Below are 19,831 nucleotides of genomic sequence, written 5' to 3'. Positions count from 1 at the left end.
CTTGTGCAGTGATTGTATCTATTGAACTATAATACAATATTATATACAGTATTGCCAAAAAAAGGCACATTTGTATTTCCTACATGTACATCATTTGGAGTGGCGTGACTTAGAAAGGCCAACAATGCCCTGTGGGAAACGTTGTGGTCGTTGAAGTAGCATAACCATCATAATGGCTGCAGTTTTATTCTGTAGAGCTGCATGGTGTTATATGCAATTGTTTCTATTCTGTTTGATTTATTTTATAACATGATCCAATATGAGACATATTACAGTGATGCAGTATTATATACAACGATATTATTTTTTAGCATATTTAATAGGGCTTAACAGAAAAAAATGACACTCAGTTTTGAGTCACACTGACATTATATGGAACATATTGAGATGTCTCAAATATTCCCATCAATTTGGGGCCATTTGCTAGTTGTAACTCTTTTAAAATCAATTTGAATTACGAGCTTGCATGTCTCTCGACTATTTTTATTGTTTTAAGTTGTGAGTAATAATGTGTGTTACAAGCCAGCTTCAGATATATATATATATTTATATATATACACACACACACACACAGAGACACACGCATTGATCATGTTTTTGTATGATTTATTTCTTTAATTCAATAAATATAATCTGTTCCTTCTTCTCGGATTCTTCTGTCCTTCACACTCACTTTCTTCAGACCAAAAGTTTGGAAAAATAATTTGTATATATATATATACATGTATATTTATTTATATTTAATAGGGCTTAACGGAAAAAAATGACACTCAGTTTTGAGTCACACTGACATTATATGGAACATATTGAGACGTCTCTGTCTCTAATATTCCCATCAAATTGGTGCAATTTGATAGTTGTAACTCTTTTAAAATAAATTTGAATTACAAGCTTGCATGTCTCTCGACAATTTTTGTATTGTTTCAAATTGTGAGTAGTAATGTGTGTTACAAGCCAGCTTCAGATATATATATATATATATATATATATATATATATATATATATATATATATATATATATATATATATATATATACACACACACACACACACACACACACAGACACACGCATTGATCATGTTTTTGTATGATTTATTTCTTTAATTCAATAAATATAATCTGTTCCTTCTTCTCGGATTCTTCTGTCCTTCACACTCACTATAATAATTATTTGGTAATGTCCGGCGGGCCAGATTGAAAAGCTTAACGGGCCGCATGTGGCCCCCGGGCCCTAATTTGCCCATGTCGGATTTAGGGTAACAAGACTGAGTGAAAACTAAAGTTTGAATTGTACTTTCTGTTGTTTTAATTAAATACATTTCAATAGGAATAAAACAAATAATTTCGGAGTGATTGAAGTTATTATATTTATTGGTACATTACATGCATTAGGCTATTTCAAGAATAGTGAGCACACGCAGGCCACAAATACTATTTTTCAATTGTTCAATCATATTTCTAAATTGTTTGTATTAAATATGCAGAATAATTTGCATGACTTTGACTGATTAGAAAAACTTCTTTTACATCTTATTTGCTCATGCGTTTATGCGTTTTATTGTCATTTCAACCACAATAATCAATACAGTTTTTTTTCATTTGCTTACGCACAATTGTACTAACTGTGTGTCTTTTATTCAAAATATATACACACTTTTCCAAACACAACATTAAATTTTCTTAATTCCTAGATTATTTGCAAAATGACACATTTGAGTCAAAACATATGCCCATTCATCAAAATAAAGCGAGCATTTGTAAAAATGCAGTTTTACTGTCATCTCACTCACACAGACTTCAAATGATAAGACACTATTAAAGTGACTTACCCAGAACAGTGATAAATATAAAACACATTTGTAAAAAAAAAAAAAAAAAAAATACTATGTGAAATCACATGTTTGGGGCATTTTGCCCGACCTTTTTTAGCATATGTGATGAATGATTACTGCAAGTCGACCAAATATATTGGCAAATCCATAGCTATGGTCATTGTTTACGTTGAAGTGGGCCTATACGTAAGGACCTAAAGAGAAAGTAAAAATATCCGGTAATCTTTTCAAGAAGTGCTCAACAATGATGCTGCAAACTGAAAACATGTATTTTGACCACAGTCAGGTACAGTAACATATCACAGTTGTCAACAATGTTTACCACAGTCAGGTACAGTAACATATCACAGTTGTCAACAATGTTTACCACAGTCAGGTACAGTAACACATAGTTGTCAACAATGTTTACCACAGTCAGGTACAGTAACACATCACAGTAGTCAACAATGGCATGCGGTACTAATTAAAATCTGAGACAAATAAAAAGTTTTGAAAAAAAATCTGGAGATAAAAATGACAAATGTAAAAAAGTGTATAGCTGCAGCAGCCACTTGAATAATAGATTTCATTTGTAAAAAGCACTTTCCATTGAGCAAACAACGTCAAAGTGCTACAGTGTATTAAAAAAATAAAATAAAAAGATAATGAAAAATAAATAAAAAATAAAAACTAGATCTAGCACGCATATATCTAAAAAAAAAAAAATGCTTTCTTTAAAAAGAAGGGTTTTTAAGCCTTAGGGACCGAGTCCCTTTGGGACAGAGGACCCTATTGAATTTCTAGCATTTTATTATTATACCGCCGCCTCTTTGAGCTGTAATTCGACCCCCTTAACATGCTTCAAAACTCACCAAATTGGACACACACATCAGGACTGGCGAAAGTTGCGATCTAATCAAAAAACCAAACCCCAAAACTCAAAATTGCGCTCTAGCGCCTCCTAGGAAGAAAACACAGACAAAACTGCCTGTAACTCCCAGTAGGAATGTCGTAGAGACATGAAACAAAAACCTCTATGTAGATCTCACTTAGACCTATATTTCATACACTGACAACCCCCAGCAAAAATCAACAGGAAGTTTGCAATTCCCCCTTCAAAACAAAAGTTGAGTAAAAACAGTCACCTTTTTTCAAACATTATCTCCTCTGAGCGCGTTTGTCGTGTCGGCTTCAAATTAGCACAGGAGAGAGATTGAACCCTTCTGATTAAAAGTTGATGAAAGAGTTTTAATTACTGCTCCGGTTTGGATTTTATGAGCCCTCAAAGTCGGTCCCGTCCATCGCTGCTTGCAGCTTTAATTTTAAAACTGTATTTTCTATTCCTCACCTGTGTGTCTTCACACCTGCTGGGTGTAATTATCCAACATGTTCAATTGTCCGCTCGTTGGCCAGCCAGCTCTTTGGCTTGACCAGGAAGTAACTTCACACTCCTCATCTTTGTGTAAGGTGTAAAGATTTGTGTATCACAATCCTTCTGTGTGTGTAAGGTGTAAAGATGTGTGTATCACACTCCTCATCTTTGTGTAAGGTGTAAAGATGTGTGTATCACAATCCTTCTGTGTGTGTAAGGTGTAAAGATGTGTGTATCACAATCCTTATGTGTGTGTAAAGTGTAAATATATATGTATCACAATCCTTATGTGTGTGTAAGGTGTGAAGATGTGTGTATCACAATCCTTATGTGTGTGTAAGGTGTAAAGATGTGTGTATCACAATCCTTATGTGTGTGTAAAGTGTAAAGATGTGTGTATCACAATTCGTATGTGTGTGTAAGGTGTCAAGATGTGTGTATCACAATCCTTATGTGTGTGTAAGATGTCAAGATGTGTGTATCACAATCCTTATGTGTGTGTAAGGTGTAAAGATGTGTGTATCACAATCCTTATGTGTGTGTATCACAATCCTTATGTGTGTGTAAGGTGTAAAGATGTGTGTATCACAATCCTTATGCGTGTGTAAGGTGCAAAGATGTGTGTATCACAATCCTTGTGTGTGTGTAAGGTGTAAAGATGTGTGTGTTAGCGGACCTGGCTCACAGGGTGTAGTGATGCGTCTAGTGCAGCATGCTAGAGAGACGTTGCATGTAGGGATGCATGTGACGCATAGCTCCTGCCGCTGACCGACCCAGCTGGGTAAAGGAAGCCGAGTGCGTAAGCCTTCCGAGGTCAGTACATAACCTCTCCTTCACCAAGACCCCTCACCTTGCCTCCTCGTGGCAGCACACGGTAACTGGAGTCTCGCGACTTCAGGCTAAAAGGTAGGGGATCGACCCGCTGCCTTGCGGGTAAGTCCAGGAAGACAAGGGCTAGGGGAGCACACCCTGAGAGAAAAGCACCGTGATGGAGGCACATGTAGGCGGGCCACAACAGACTGAGGGTTCCGGCGGCCTCCTGCAGCTATGAAGAGGTGCTGGTTGTCCTGGGTTTCCCCCTTGCCACTAGGCTCCATCTCTTTGTGGCGAAGATAGTGCGACTGGGAACTGTGCACCCCCAGAGGCACTTAAAACGTATCACCGCACAGGTCTCTGCTTCTGACCTTGGTGGATCCAGAACAGCAATTGGATTCTGAAGCACAGAGTCTGACGGCGTCAGGATGTCTGATAACGGGGGCAGGTTAGAATGAACTGGGAGCTTCTAGTTAGATCCCTGCACGTCAGCGATACAGGGCTATAATGGTGGCTATCAGCTGGGAATTGTGTGGCAGCTGATTTCGGCAGACCCCTGTATGACTGAGCAGCCCTATTTAGGAGCCACACTGCTCACCCCAAAGTTGGGGGAAGGCCTAGAAAAGGTGGCCTCAACATTGCCCACTCTTCACACCCCGGGTAGGATACCGCACCTACCGGGACATTCCCTTACCGCGGTCGAAAAACAAAAAATAAACAAGTTCCCCTGAAATTGGCTGCATGGAACATTAGAACCCTCCTGGACAACAACCCTGACAGGCCGCAAAGAAGAACTGCGCTTGTTGCTGCTGAGCTCAGACGTTATGGAATTGACATCGCCGCCTTGAGTGAGACCAGACTTCTGGATGAGGGATCCCTAAAGGAAGAAGGCCAGGGTTATACCTTTTTCTGGAAGGGTTACCCTACAGAAGGTCCGCATCACCATGCTGTTGGTTTGGCAATAAAAAACAGCCTGCTACCCAGTTTCACTGAAACACCTACCAGCATAAGTGAAAGACTCATGTCTGTCCGTATTCCCCTTGCAAAACACAGCTACGCAACTCTTCTCAGTGCCTATGCGCCAACTTTACCATCCGAGAATGAGGCAAAGGACCGTTTCTACCAGGAACTAGATGAGGCCCTACAGCACATCCCTAGCAGTGACAAAATCTTCCTGCTTGGTGATTTTACCACCTCATATGGAAAGGAGTGATTGGGAAGCATGGTATCGGGAAGGTCAACAGCAATGGCATGAGTCTACTCAGTCTCTGTGCTGAGCATGACCTGACAATCACCAACACAATCTTCCAACAGAAAAATAAACACAAGGCTTCCTGGATGCACCCATGATCCAAGCAATGGCATCTGCTGGATTACGTCATCGAGAGACGCAAGGACACCAAGGACGTGCACATCACCCGTGCAATGCGGGGTGCTGACTGCTGGACTGACCACCGCATGATTATCTCCAAGTGGCGAGCGTCAGTACGTCCCCCTGTTCGTCTCCGAAAAACTGGAAAGAAGCAGTTGGACTGTGCCCGGCTTGAAGCAGACGAGGCCCGGAACAGCCTTCGAATCCTCCATTGCAGGGAAGCTGCAGGAAATCAACCCCTTCCTGAGCCCTGATGGCAGTGTTGATGACAACTGGACCTGCCTTAGCTCAAAGCTCTATGAGGCTGCAGCCGAGTCTATTGGCAACCGCCGTAGGAGGCATCAGGACTGGTTCGACAAAAATTCAGAATCCATCAGAACCATACTGGACACCATGCACAAGGCCCATAACACAGCCCTGAACAACCCTACATCTGTCAGGCTAAAGCAGCACTGGAGAACATCAAGGAAGGAGGTACAGTCTGTTCTACGAAAACTGAAAAATGACTGGTGGACTGACAAGGCTCAAAAAATTGAACATTTTGCAGTGAAGAACGACATGCACAACTTCTATAATGCTGTGAAAACCATCCATGGCCCCAGGAACTCCTCTCTCTCACTTGTGAAGGCAGCTGATGGCTCAACCCTCATAAAGGACCAGAAACAAGTTGTGGACAGACACTTTTAAACCAACCTGCCACCCCTGATCTGGCAGTGCTGGATGAGCTGCCCAGCTACCCAACTATTGAAGAACTGAATCTTCCACCAACCTTCTCTGAAGTCCTGGCTGCAATTAGGTCACTTAAGAACAACAAGACCCCTGGCCCTGATGGCATCCCTGCAGAGATCCTTAAACAGGGAGGCTATCTCTGTACCAGAGCAATTTTCCACTATATTGCTGATATATGGAAGCGCAGAGCAGTCCCCCAACAATGGCGGGATGCAAATGTTGTAACCATATACAAAGGGAAGGGTGAGAAGTCTGTCTGTGGCAATAGTAGAGGAATATCCCTCCTGTCTGCTGCCGGCAAGGTTCTTGCCAAAGTGATGCTGTCAAGACTCACACAGAGCATAACGGAACACCTGTTGCCTGAGTCTCAATGTGGCTTCAGGAAAAATCGCAGCACTGAGGGAATGAATTTCACAACACGCCAGCTACAAGAGATCTATACATGGCGTTTGTGGACCTATCAAAGGCTTTTGATACGGTCAACAGAGACTTGCTCTGGGCGGTCCTTCTCAGGGTTGGTTGCCCGCGGAAGTTTGTAAACATCGTGCAAAGTTTCCACGAGGGGATGATGGCTCAGGTGACAACAGGAGGACATGAGTCTAGGCCTTTCAAGGTATCCACAGGTGTCAGACAGGGTTGTGTGCTTGCACCTGTACTATTCAACATCTTCCTCATGAGTGTCACCTGGCTACTGCACAAAGAAGTTGAGGGAAGCAGTGGTGTGCTGGTGGATTACAGGTTGGATGGAAGTTTGTGGACCTATCAAAGGCTTTTGATACGGTCCACAGAGACTTGCTCTGGGCGGTCCTTCTCAGGGTTGGTTGCCCGCGGAAGTTTGTAAACATCCTGCAAAGTTTCCACGAGGGGATGATGGCTCAGGTGACAACAGGAGGACATGAGTCTAGGCCTTTCAAGGTATCCACAGGTGTCAGACAGGGTTGTGTGCTTGCACCTGTACTATTCAACATCTTCCTCATGAGTGTCACCTGGCTACTGCACAAAGAAGTTGAGGGAAGCAGTGGTGTGCTGGTGGATTACAGGTTGGATGGAAGCTTATTCAACATCAGAAGGCTGCAGGCGGCTACCAAGGTCAAAACTGTGAACATTGTGGAATTACAGTATGCTGATGATTGTGCCTTCGTGGCACATACATCAGAGGCTCTGCAGGCGATGCTAACAGCTGCTGTGAAGGCCTATAATAGACTGGGTCTCACTGTGAACACTGTAAAGACGGAAGTACGGTGCCAGTGGAACTCCCCTCCGCCAACTCAACCACCATCACCTGTCTTTAACATCGATGACAAGCCTCTAGCAATAGTCCCAGACTTCAAATATTTTGGGAGCATCCTCTCCGAAAACTGCAGCATGGACAATGATGTTCAAAATCGAATCAGGTCTGCCTCAGCGTCCTTTGGTAGACTGCGTAAGAGGGTGTATGTGAACAAAGACCTCAGCATACGTACCAAGGTGGCAGTTTACCAAGCCATCTGTGTCTCCACACTATTATATGGCTGTGAAGCTTGGATCCTTATCTTTGTGTAAAGTGTAAAGATGTGTGTATCACAATCCTTATCTTTGTGTAAGGTGCGAAGATTTGTGTAGCACAATTCTTATGTGTGTGTAAGGTGTAAAGATGTGTGTATCACAATCCTTATGTGTGTGTAAGGTGTACAGATGTGTTTTTAACAAACTTACTGTATGTGTGTGTAAAGTGTAAACATGTGTGTATCACAATCCTCATGTGTGTGTAAGGTGTAAAGATGTGTGTATCACAATCCTTATGTGTGTGTAAGGTGTACAGATGTGTTTTTAACAAACTTACTGTATGTGTGTGTAAAGTGTAAAAATGTGTGTATCACAATCCTCATGTGTGTGTAAGGTGTAAAGATGTGTGTATCACAATCCTTATGTGTGTGTAAGGCGTAAAAATGTGTGTATCACAATCCTTATGTGTGTGTAAGGTGTAAATATGTGTGTATCACAATCCTTATCTTTGTGTAAGGTGTAAAGGTGTGTGTATCACAATCCTTATGTGTGTGTAAGGTGTAAAGATGAGTGTATCACAATCCTTATCTTTGTGTACGGTGTAAAGATGTGTGTATCACAATCCTTATCTTTGTGTAAGGTGTAAAGATCTGTGTATCACAATCCTTATGTGTGTGCAAGATGTGAAGGTGTGTGTATCACAATCCTTATGTTTGTGTAAGGTGTAAAGATGTGTGTATCACAATCCTTATCTTTGTGTAAGGTGTAAAGATGTGTGTATCACAATCCTTATGTGTGTGTAAGGTGTATCGCCGCCACATCCAACAGCTGGAGAACTTTCACATTAAGTGTCTCCAGCGGATCCTTGGGCTGACATGGCGTGATCGTGTGCCACACACGGAAGTCCTGAGTAAAACTGGTACCAAGAGCATGGAGGCCATTCTTCTCCAGTACCAACTGCGATGGGCCGGCCACACCATCAGAATGTCAGTTGATAGACTTCCGCGACAACTGCTGTATGGTCAACTTCATCATGGCCAGAGATCTGCAGGAGGCCAAAAGCGGAGATATAAGGACCAACTGAAAATAACTCTCAAGAGGTGTGGAATACAGCACACACAGCTGGAAAGCTCTGCCTCAGATCGCCCTCTCTGGAGGCAACTCTGCCATGTAGGCCTTCAACATTTTAAAGAGGAGAGAAGCGCAGTGAGAGAAGGGAATCGCCAGAGGAGGAAGATGGGCCCTGCAGCCAGGACCACAACAAACACTAACTTCATATGCCCCCATTGCAATAGACCATGCGGCTCTCGTATTGGACTTTTTAGTCACCGCAAAACTCACCAATAGAAGAAGTGTAAGTGATCATCGGTTACGATGGACTACCAAAAGTAAGTAAAGATGTGTGTATCACAATCCTAATGTGTGTGTAAGGTGTAAAAATGTGTGTATCACAATCCTTATGTGTGTGTAAGGTGTAAAGATGTGCGTATCACAATCCTTATGTGTGTGTAAGGTGTCAAGATGTGTGTATCACAATCCTTATGTGTGTGTAAGGTGTAAAGATGTGTGTATCACAACCTTTATGTGTGTGTAAGGTGTAAAATATGTGTATCACAATCTTTATGTGTGTGTAAGGTGTAAAAATGTGTGTATCACAATCCTTATTTGTGTGTAAGGTGTAACAATGTGTGTATCACAATCATTATGTGTGTGTAAGGTGTAAAAATGTGTGCATCACAATCCTTATGTGTGTGTACGGTGTAAAGATGTGTGTATCACAATCCTTATGTGTGTGTAAAGTGTAAAAATGTGTGTATCACAATCATTATTTGTGTGTAAGGTGTAAAAATGTGTTTATCACAATCCTTATGTGTGTGTAAGGTGTAAAAATGTCTGTATCAAAATCATTATGTGTGTGTAAGGTGTAAAAATGTGTGTATCACAATCCTTATGTGTGTGTAAGGTGTAAAGATGTGTGTATCACAATCATTATGTGTGTGTAAGGTGTGAAGGTGTGTGTAAAGTGTAAAGATGTGTGTATCACAATCATTATGTGTGTGTAAGGTGTAAAAATGTGTGTATCACAATCATTATGTGTGTGTAAGGTGTAAAAATGTGTGTATCACAATCCTTATGTGTGTGTAAGGTGTAAAGATGTGTGTATCACAATCCTTATGTGTGTGTAAGGTGTAAAGATGTGTGTATCACAACCTTTCTGTGTGTGTAAGGTGTAAAAATGTGTGTATCACAATCCTTATGTGTGTGTAAGGTGTAAAAATGTGTGTATCACAATCCTTATGTGTGTGTAAGGTGTAAAGATGTGTGTATCACAATCATTATGTGTGTGTAAGGTGTAAATATGTGTGTATCACAACCCTTATGTGTGTGTAAGGTGTAAAAATGTGTGTATCACAATCCTTATGTGTGTAAGGTGTAAAAATGTGTATATCACAATCATTATGTGTGTGTAAGGTGTCAAGATGTGTGTATCATAATCCTTATGTGTGTGTAAGGTGTAAAGATGTGTGTATCACAACCTTTATGTGTGTGTAAGGTGTAAAAATATGTGTATCACAATCCTTATGTGTGTGTAAGGTGTAAACATATGTGTATCACGATCCTTATGTGTGTGTAAGGTGTAAAAATATGTGTATCACAATCCTTATGTGTGTGTAAGGTGTAAAAATGTGTGTATCACAATCCTTATGTGTGTGTAAGGTGTAAATATGTGTGTATCACAATCGTTATGTGTGTGTAAGGTGTAAATATGTGTGTATCACAACCCTTATGTGTGTGTAAGGTGTAAAAATGTGTGTATCACAATCCTTATGCTTGTAAGGTGTAAAAATGTGTGTATCACAATCATTATGTGTGTGTAAGGTGTCAAGATGTGTGTATCACAATCCTTATGTGTGTGTAAGGTGTAAAGATGTGTGTATCACAACCTTTATGTGTGTGTAAGGTGTAAAAATATGTGTATCACAATCCTTATGTGTGTGTAAGGTGTAAAAAAATGTGTATCACAATCCTTATGTGTGTGTAAGGTGTAAAGATGTGTGTATCACAATCCTTATGTGTGTGTAAGGTGTAAAGATGTGTGTATCACAATCATTATGTGTGTAAGGTGTAAAGATGTGTGTATCACAATCCTTTTGTGTGTGTAAGGTGTAAAAATATGTGTATCACAATCCTTATGTGTGTGTAAGGTGTAAAGATGTGTGTATCACAATCATTATGTGTGTGTAAGGTGTAAAGATGTGTGTATCACAATCCTTATCTTTGTGTGAAGTGTAAAGATGTGTGTATCACAGTCCTTATCTTTGTGTAAGGTGCGAAGATGTGTGTAGCACAATTCTTATGTGTGTGTAAGGTGTAAAGATGTGTGTATCACAATCCTTATGTGTGTGTAAGGTGTAAAGATGTGTTTTTAACAAACTTACTGTATGTGTGTGTGAAGTGAAAAAATGTGTGTATCACAATCCTCATGTGTGTGTAAGGTGTAAAAATGTGTGTATCACAATCCTTATGTGTGTGTAAGGTGTAAAAATGTGTGTATCACAATCCTTATGTGTGTGTAAGGTGTAAAGATGAGTGTATCACAATCCTTATCTTTGTGTACGGTGTAAAGATGTGTGTATCACAATCCTTATCTTTGTGTAAGGTGTAAAGATGTGTGTATCACAATCCTTATGTGTTTGCAAGATGTGAAGGTGTGTGTATCACAATCCTTATGTTTGTGTAAGGTGTAAAGATGTGTGTATCACAATCCTTATCTTTGTGTAAAGTGTAAAGATGTGTGTATCACAATCCTTATGTGTGTGTAAGGTGTAAAAATATGTGTATCACAATCCTTATGTGTGTGTAAGGTGTAAAGATGTGTGTATCACAATCCTTGTGTGTGTGTAAAGTGTAAAAATGTGTGTATCACAATCCTTATGTGTGTGTAAGGTGTAAAAATGTGTGTATAACAATCATTATGTGTGTGTAAGGTGTAAAAATATGTGTATCACAATCCTTATGTGTGTGTAAGGTGTAAAGATGTGTGTATCACAATCATTATGTGTGTGTAAGGTGTAAAAATGTGTGTATCACAATCCTTATGTGTGTGTAAGGTGTAAAGATGTGTGTATCACAATCCTTATGTGTGTGTAAGGTGTAAAAATGTGTGTATCACAATCATTATGTGTGTGTAAGGTGTAAAAATGTGTTCATCACAATCCTTATGTGTGTGTAAGGTGTAAAAATGTGTGTATCACAATCATTATGTGTGTGTAAGGGGTAAACATGTGTGTATCACAATCCTTGTGTGTGTAAGGTGTAAAGATGTGTGTATCACAATCATTATGTGTGTGTAAGGTGTGAAGGTGTGTGTAAAGTGTAAAGATGTGTGTATCACAATCATTATGTGTGTGTAAGGTGTAAAAATGTGTGTATCACAATCATTATGTGTGTGTAAGGTGTAAAAATGTGTGTATCACAATCCTTATGTGTGTGTAAGGTGTAAAGATGTGTGTATCACAACCTTTATGTGTGTGTAAGGTGTAAAAATATGTGTTTCACAATCCTGATGTGTGTGTAAGGTGTAAAAATATGTGTATCACAATCCTTATGTGTGTGTAAGGTGTAAAAATATGTGTATCACAATCCTTATGTGTGTGTAAGGTGTAAAAATGTGTGTATCACAATCCTCATGTGTGTGTAAGGTGTAAAGATGTGTGTATCACAAGCGTTATGTGTGTGTAAGGTGTAAATATGTGTGTATCACAACCCTTATGTGTGTGTAAGGTGTAAAATTGTGTGTATCACAATCCTTATGTGTGTAAGGTGTAAAAATGTGTATATCACAATCATTATGTGTGTGTAAGGTGTCAAGATGTGTTTATCACAATCCTTATGTGTGTGTAAAGTGTAAAAATGTGTGTATCACAACCTTTATGTGTGTGTAAGGTGTAAAAATATGTGTATCACAATCCTTATGTGTGTGTAAGGTGTAAAAAAATGTGTATCACAATCCTTATGTGTGTGTAATGTGTAAAAATGTGTGTATCACAATCCTTATGTGTGTGTAAGGTGTAAAGATGTGTGTATCACAATCATTATGTGTGTGTAAGGTGTAAAGATGTGTGTATCACAAACCTTTTGTGTGTGTAAGGTGTAAAAATATATGTATCACAATCCTTATGTGTGTGTAAGGTGTAAAGATGTGTGTATCACAATGATTATGTGTGTGTAAGGTGTAAAGATGTGTGTATCACAATCCTTATCTTCGTGTAAAGTGTAAAGATGTGTGTATCACAATCCTTATCTTTGTGTAAGGTGCGAAGATGTGTGTAGCACAATTCTTATGTGTGTGTAAGGTGTAAAGATGTGTGTATCACAATCCTTATGTGTGTGTAAGGTGTACAGATGTGTTTTTAACAAACTTACTGTATGTGTGTGTAAAGTGTAAAAATGGGTGTATCACAATCCTCATGTGTGTGTAAGGTGTAAAGATGTGTGTATCACAATCCTTATCTTTGTGTAAGGTGTAAAGGTGTGTGTATCACAATCCTTATGTGTGTGTAAGGTGTAAAGATGAGTGTATCACAATCCTTATCTTTGTGTACGGTGTAAAGATGTGTGTATCACAATCCTTATCTTTGTGTAAGGTGTAAAGATGTGTGTATCACAATCCTTATGTGTGTGCAAGATGTGAAGGTGTGTGTATCACAATCCTTATGTTTGTGTAAGGTGTAAAGATGTGTGTATCACAATCCTTATCTTTGTGTAAGGTGTAAAGATGTGTGTATCACAATCCTTATCTTTGTGTAAGGTGTAAAGATGTGTGTATCACAATCCTTATGTGTGTGTAAGGTGAAAAAATATGTGTATCACAATCCTTATGTGTGTGTAAGGTGTAAAGATGTGTGTATCACAATCCTTGTGTGTGTGTAACGTGTAAAAATGTGTGTATCACAATCCTTATGTGTGTGTAAGGTGTAAAGATGCGTGTATCACAATCATTATGTGTGTGTAAGGTGTAAAAATATGTGTATCACAATCCTTATGTGTGTGTAAGGTGTAAAGATGTGTGTATCACAATCATTATGTGTGTGTAAGGTTTAAAAATGTGTGTATCACAATCCTTATGTGTGTGTAAAGTGTAAAGATGTGTGTATCACAATCCTTATGTGTGTGTAAGGTGTAAAAATGTGTGTATCACAATCATTATGTGTGTGTAAGGTGTAAAAATGTGTTCATCACAATCCTTATGTGTGTGTAAGGTGTAAAAATGTGTGTATCACAATCATTATGTGTGTGTAAGGTGTAAAAATGTGTGTATCACAATCCTTATGTGTGTGTAAGGTGTAAAGATGTGTGTATCACAATCATTATGTGTGTGTAAGGTGTGAAGGTGTGTGTAAAGTGTAAATATGTGTGTATCACAAGCGTTATGTGTGTGTAAGGTGTAAATATGTGTGTATCACAACCCTTATGTGTGTGTAAGGTGTAAAATTGTGTGTATCACAATCCTTATGTGTGTAAGGTGTAAAAATGTGTATATCACAATCATTATGTGTGTGTAAGGTGTCAAGATGTGTTTATCACAATCCTTATGTGTGTGTAAAGTGTAAAAATGTGTGTATCACAACCTTTATGTGTGTGTAAGGTGTAAAAATATGTGTATCACAATCCTTATGTGTGTGTAAGGTGTAAAAAAATGTGTATCACAATCCTTATGTGTGTGTAATGTGTAAAAATGTGTGTATCACAATCCTTATGTGTGTGTAAGGTGTAAAGATGTGTGTATCACAATCATTATGTGTGTGTAAGGTGTAAAGATGTGTGTATCACAAACCTTTTGTGTGTGTAAGGTGTAAAAATATATGTATCACAATCCTTATGTGTGTGTAAGGTGTAAAGATGTGTGTATCACAATGATTATGTGTGTGTAAGGTGTAAAGATGTGTGTATCACAATCCTTATCTTCGTGTAAAGTGTAAAGATGTGTGTATCACAATCCTTATCTTTGTGTAAGGTGCGAAGATGTGTGTAGCACAATTCTTATGTGTGTGTAAGGTGTAAAGATGTGTGTATCACAATCCTTATGTGTGTGTAAGGTGTACAGATGTGTTTTTAACAAACTTACTGTATGTGTGTGTAAAGTGTAAAAATGGGTGTATCACAATCCTCATGTGTGTGTAAGGTGTAAAGATGTGTGTATCACAATCCTTATCTTTGTGTAAGGTGTAAAGGTGTGTGTATCACAATCCTTATGTGTGTGTAAGGTGTAAAGATGAGTGTATCACAATCCTTATCTTTGTGTACGGTGTAAAGATGTGTGTATCACAATCCTTATCTTTGTGTAAGGTGTAAAGATGTGTGTATCACAATCCTTATGTGTGTGCAAGATGTGAAGGTGTGTGTATCACAATCCTTATGTTTGTGTAAGGTGTAAAGATGTGTGTATCACAATCCTTATCTTTGTGTAAGGTGTAAAGATGTGTGTATCACAATCCTTATCTTTGTGTAAGGTGTAAAGATGTGTGTATCACAATCCTTATGTGTGTGTAAGGTGAAAAAATATGTGTATCACAATCCTTATGTGTGTGTAAGGTGTAAAGATGTGTGTATCACAATCCTTGTGTGTGTGTAACGTGTAAAAATGTGTGTATCACAATCCTTATGTGTGTGTAAGGTGTAAAGATGCGTGTATCACAATCATTATGTGTGTGTAAGGTGTAAAAATATGTGTATCACAAACCTTATGTGTGTGTAAGGTGTAAAGATGTGTGTATCACAATCATTATGTGTGTGTAAGGTTTAAAAATGTGTGTATCACAATCCTTATGTGTGTGTAAAGTGTAAAGATGTGTGTATCACAATCCTTATGTGTGTGTAAGGTGTAAAAATGTGTGTATCACAATCATTATGTGTGTGTAAGGTGTAAAAATGTGTTCATCACAATCCTTATGTGTGTGTAAGGTGTAAAAATGTGTGTATCACAATCATTATGTGTGTGTAAGGTGTAAAAATGTGTGTATCACAATCCTTATGTGTGTGTAAGGTGTAAAGATGTGTGTATCACAATCATTATGTGTGTGTAAGGTGTGAAGGTGTGTGTAAAGTGTAAATATGTGTGTATCACAATCATTATGTGTGTGTAAGGTGTAAAAATGTGTGTATCACAATCATTATGTATGTGTAAGGTGTAAAAATGTGTGTATCACAATCCTTATGTGTGTGTAAGGTGTAAAGATGTGTGTATCACAACCTTTATGTGTTTGTAAGGTGTAAAAATATGTGTATCCCAATCCATATGTGTGTGTAAGGTGTAAAGATGTGTGTATCACAACGTTTATGCGTGTGTAAGGTGTGAAAATATGTGTATCACAATCCTTATGTGTGTGTAAGGTGTAAAAATATGTGTATCACAATCCTTACGTGTGTGTAAGGTGTAAAAATGTGTTAATCACAATCCTTATGTGTGTGTAAGGTGTAAACATGTGTGTATCACAGTCATTATGTGTGTGTAAGGTGTAAAAATATGTGTATCACAATCCTTATGTGTGTGTAAGGTGTAAAGATGTATGTATCACACTCATTATGTGTGTGTAAGGTGTGAAGGTGTGTGTAAAGTGGAAAGATGTGTGTATCACAATCATTATGTGTGTGTAAGGTTTAAAAATGTGTGTATCACAATCATTATGTGTGTGTAAGGTGTAAAAATGTGTGTATCACAATCCGTATGTGTGTCTAAGGTGTAAAGATGTGTGTATCACAATCCTTATGTGTGTGTAAGGTGTAAAGATGTGTGTATCACAACCTTTATGTGTTTGTAAGGTGTAAAAATATGTGTATCACAGTCCTTATGTCTGTGTAAGGTGTAAAAATATGTGTATCACAATCCTTATGTGTGTGTAAGGTGTAAAAGTATGTGTTTCACAATCCTTATGTGTGTGTAAGGTGTAAAGATGTGTGTATCACAACCTTTATGTGTGTGTAAGGTGTAAAAACATGTGTATCACAATCCTTATGTGTGTGTAAGGTGTAAAAATATGTGTATCACAATCCTTATGTGTGTGTAAGGTGTAAAAATGTGTGTATCACAATCCTTATGTGTGTGTAAGTTGTAAAGATGTGTGTATCACAATCATTATGTGTGTGTAAGGTGTAAATATGTGTGTATCACAACCCTTATGTGTGTGTAAGGTGTAAAAATGTGTGTATCACAATCCTTATGTGTGTAAGGTGTAAAAATGTGTATATCACAATCATTATGTGTGTGTAAGGTGTAAAAATGTGTGTATCACAATCCTTATGTGTGTGTAAGGTGTAAAGATGTGTGTATCACAATCCTTATGTGTTTGCAAGATGTGAAGTTGTGTGTATCACAATCCTTATGTTTGTGTACTGTGTAAAGATGTGTGTCTCACGATCCTTATCTTTGTGTAAGGTGTAAAGATGTGTGTTTCACAATTCTTATGTGTGTGTAAAGTGTAAAGATATGTGTATTACAATCTTTATGTGTGTGTAAGGTGTAAAGATGTGTGTATCACAATCCTTGTGTGTGTGTTAGGTGTAAAAATGTGTGTATCACAATCCTTATGTGTGTGTAAGGTGTAAAGATGTGTGTATCACAATCATTATGTGTGTGTAAGGTGTAAAGATGTGTGTATCACAATCCTTATGTGTGTGTAAGGTGTAAAAATGTGTGTATCACAATCATTATGTGTGTGTAAGGTGTAAAAATGTGTTCATCACAATCCTTATGTGTGTGTAAGGTGTAAAAATGTGTGTATCACAATCATTATGTGTGTGTAAGGTGTAAAAATGTGTGTATCACAATCATTATGTGTGTGTAAGGTGTAAAAATGTGTGTATCACAATCCTCATGTGTGTGTAAGGTGTAAAGATGTGTGTATCACAAGCGTTATGTGTGTGTAAGGTGTAAATATGTGTGTATCACAACCCTTATGTGTGTGTAAGGTGTAAAATTGTGTGTATCACAATCCTTATGTGTGTAAGGTGTAAAAATGTGTATATCACAATCATTATGTGTGTGTAAGGTGTCAAGATGTGTTTATCACAATCCTTATGTGTGTGTAAAGTGTAAAGATGTGTGTATCACAACCTTTATGTGTGTGTAAGGTGTAAAAATATGTGTATCACAATCCTTATGTGTGTGTAAGGTGTAAAAAAATGTGTATCACAATCCTTATGTGTGTGTAATGTGTAAAAATGTGTGTATCACAATCCTTATGTGTGTTTAAGGTGTAAAGATGTGTGTATCACAATCATTATGTGTGTGTAAGGTGTAAAGATGTGTGTATCACAAACTTTTTGTGTGTGTAAGGTGTAAAAATATATGTATCACAATCCTTATGTGTGTGTAAGGTGTAAAGATGTGTGTATCACAATGATTATGTGTGTGTAAGGTGTAAAGATGTGTGTATCACAATCCTTATCTTCGTGTAAAGTGTAAAGATGTGTGTATCACAATCCTTATCTTTGTGTAAGGTGCGAAGATGTGTGTAGCACAATTCTTATGTGTGTGTAAGGTGTAAAGATGTGTGTATCACAATCCTTATGTGTGTGTAAGGTGTACAGATGTGTTTTTAACAAACTTACTGTATGTGTGTGTAAAGTGTAAAAATGGGTGTATCACAATCCTCATGTGTGTGTAAGGTGTAAAGATGTGTGTATCACAATCCTTATGTGTGTGTAAGGTGTAAAAATGTGTGTATCACAATCCTTATGTGTGTGTAAGGTGTAAATATGTGTGTATCACAATCCTTATCTTTGTGTAAGGTGTAAAGGTGTGTGTATCACAATCCTTATGTGTGTGTAAGGTGTAAAGATGAGTGTATCACAATCCTTATCTTTGTGTACGGTGTAAAGATGTGTGTATCACAATCCTTATCTTTGTGTAAGGTGTAAAGATGTGTGTATCACAATCCTTATGTGTGTGCAAGATGTGAAGGTGTGTGTATCACAATCCTTATGTTTGTGTAAGGTGTAAAGATGTGTGTATCACAATCCTTATCTTTGTGTAAGGTGTAAAGATGTGTGTATCACAATCCTTATCTTTGTGTAAGGTGTAAAGATGTGTGTATCACAATCCTTATGTGTGTGTAAGGTGAAAAAATATGTGTATCACAATCCTTATGTGTGTGTAAGGTGTAAAGATGTGTGTATCACAATCCTTGTGTGTGTGTAACGTGTAAAAATGTGTGTATCACAATCCTTATGTGTGTGTAAGGTGTAAAGATGCGTGTATCACAATCATTATGTGTGTGTAAGGTGTAAAAATATGTGTATCACAATCCTTATGTGTGTGTAAGGTGTAAAGATGTGTGTATCACAATCATTATGTGTGTGTAAGGTGTAAAAATGTGTGTATCACAATCATTATGTGTGTGTAAAGTGTAAAGATGTGTGTATCACAATCCTTATGTGTGTGTAAGGTGTAAAAATGTGTGTATCACAATCATTATGTGTGTGTAAGGTGTAAAAATGTGTTCATCACAATCCTTATGTGTGTGTAAGGTGTAAAAATGTGTGTATCACAATCATTATGTGTGTGTAAGGTGTAAAAATGTGTGTATCACAATCCTTATGTGTGTGTAAGGTGTAAAGATGTGTGTATCACAATCATTATGTGTGTGTAAGGTGTGAAGGTGTGTGTAAAGTGTAAAGATGTGTGTATCACAATCATTATGTGTGTGTAAGGTGTAAAAATGTGTGTATCACAATCATTATGTATGTGTAAGGTGTAAAAATGTGTGTATCACAATCCTTATTTGTGTGTAAGGTGTAAAGATGTGTGTATCACAATCCTTATGTGTGTGTAAGGTGTAAAGATGTGTGTATCACAACCTTTATGTGTTTGTAAGGTGTAAAAATATGTGTATCCCAATCCATATGTGTGTGTAAGGTGTAAAGATGTGTGTATCACAACGTTTATGCGTGTGTAAGGTGTGAAAATATGTGTATCACAATCCTTTTGTGTGTGTAAGGGGTAAAAATATGTGTATCACAATCCTTACGTGTGTGTAAGGTGTAAAAATGTGTTTATCACAATCCTTATGTGTGTGTAAGGTGTAAACATGTGTGTATCACAGTCATTATGTGTGTGTAAGGTGTAAAAATGTGTGTATCACAATCCTTATGTGTGTGTAAGGTGTAAAGATGTGTGTATCACACTCATTATGTGTGTGTAAGGTGTGAAGGTGTGTGTAAAGTGGAAAGATGTGTGTATCACAAT

The sequence above is a fragment of the Entelurus aequoreus genome, linkage group LG14 (assembly GCF_033978785.1).
Source record: "Entelurus aequoreus isolate RoL-2023_Sb linkage group LG14, RoL_Eaeq_v1.1, whole genome shotgun sequence".
Lineage (NCBI taxonomy): Eukaryota > Metazoa > Chordata > Actinopteri > Syngnathiformes > Syngnathidae > Entelurus > Entelurus aequoreus.
The sequence above is the reverse complement of the archived record's forward strand: the minus strand, read 5'-3'. Positions refer to the sequence as shown.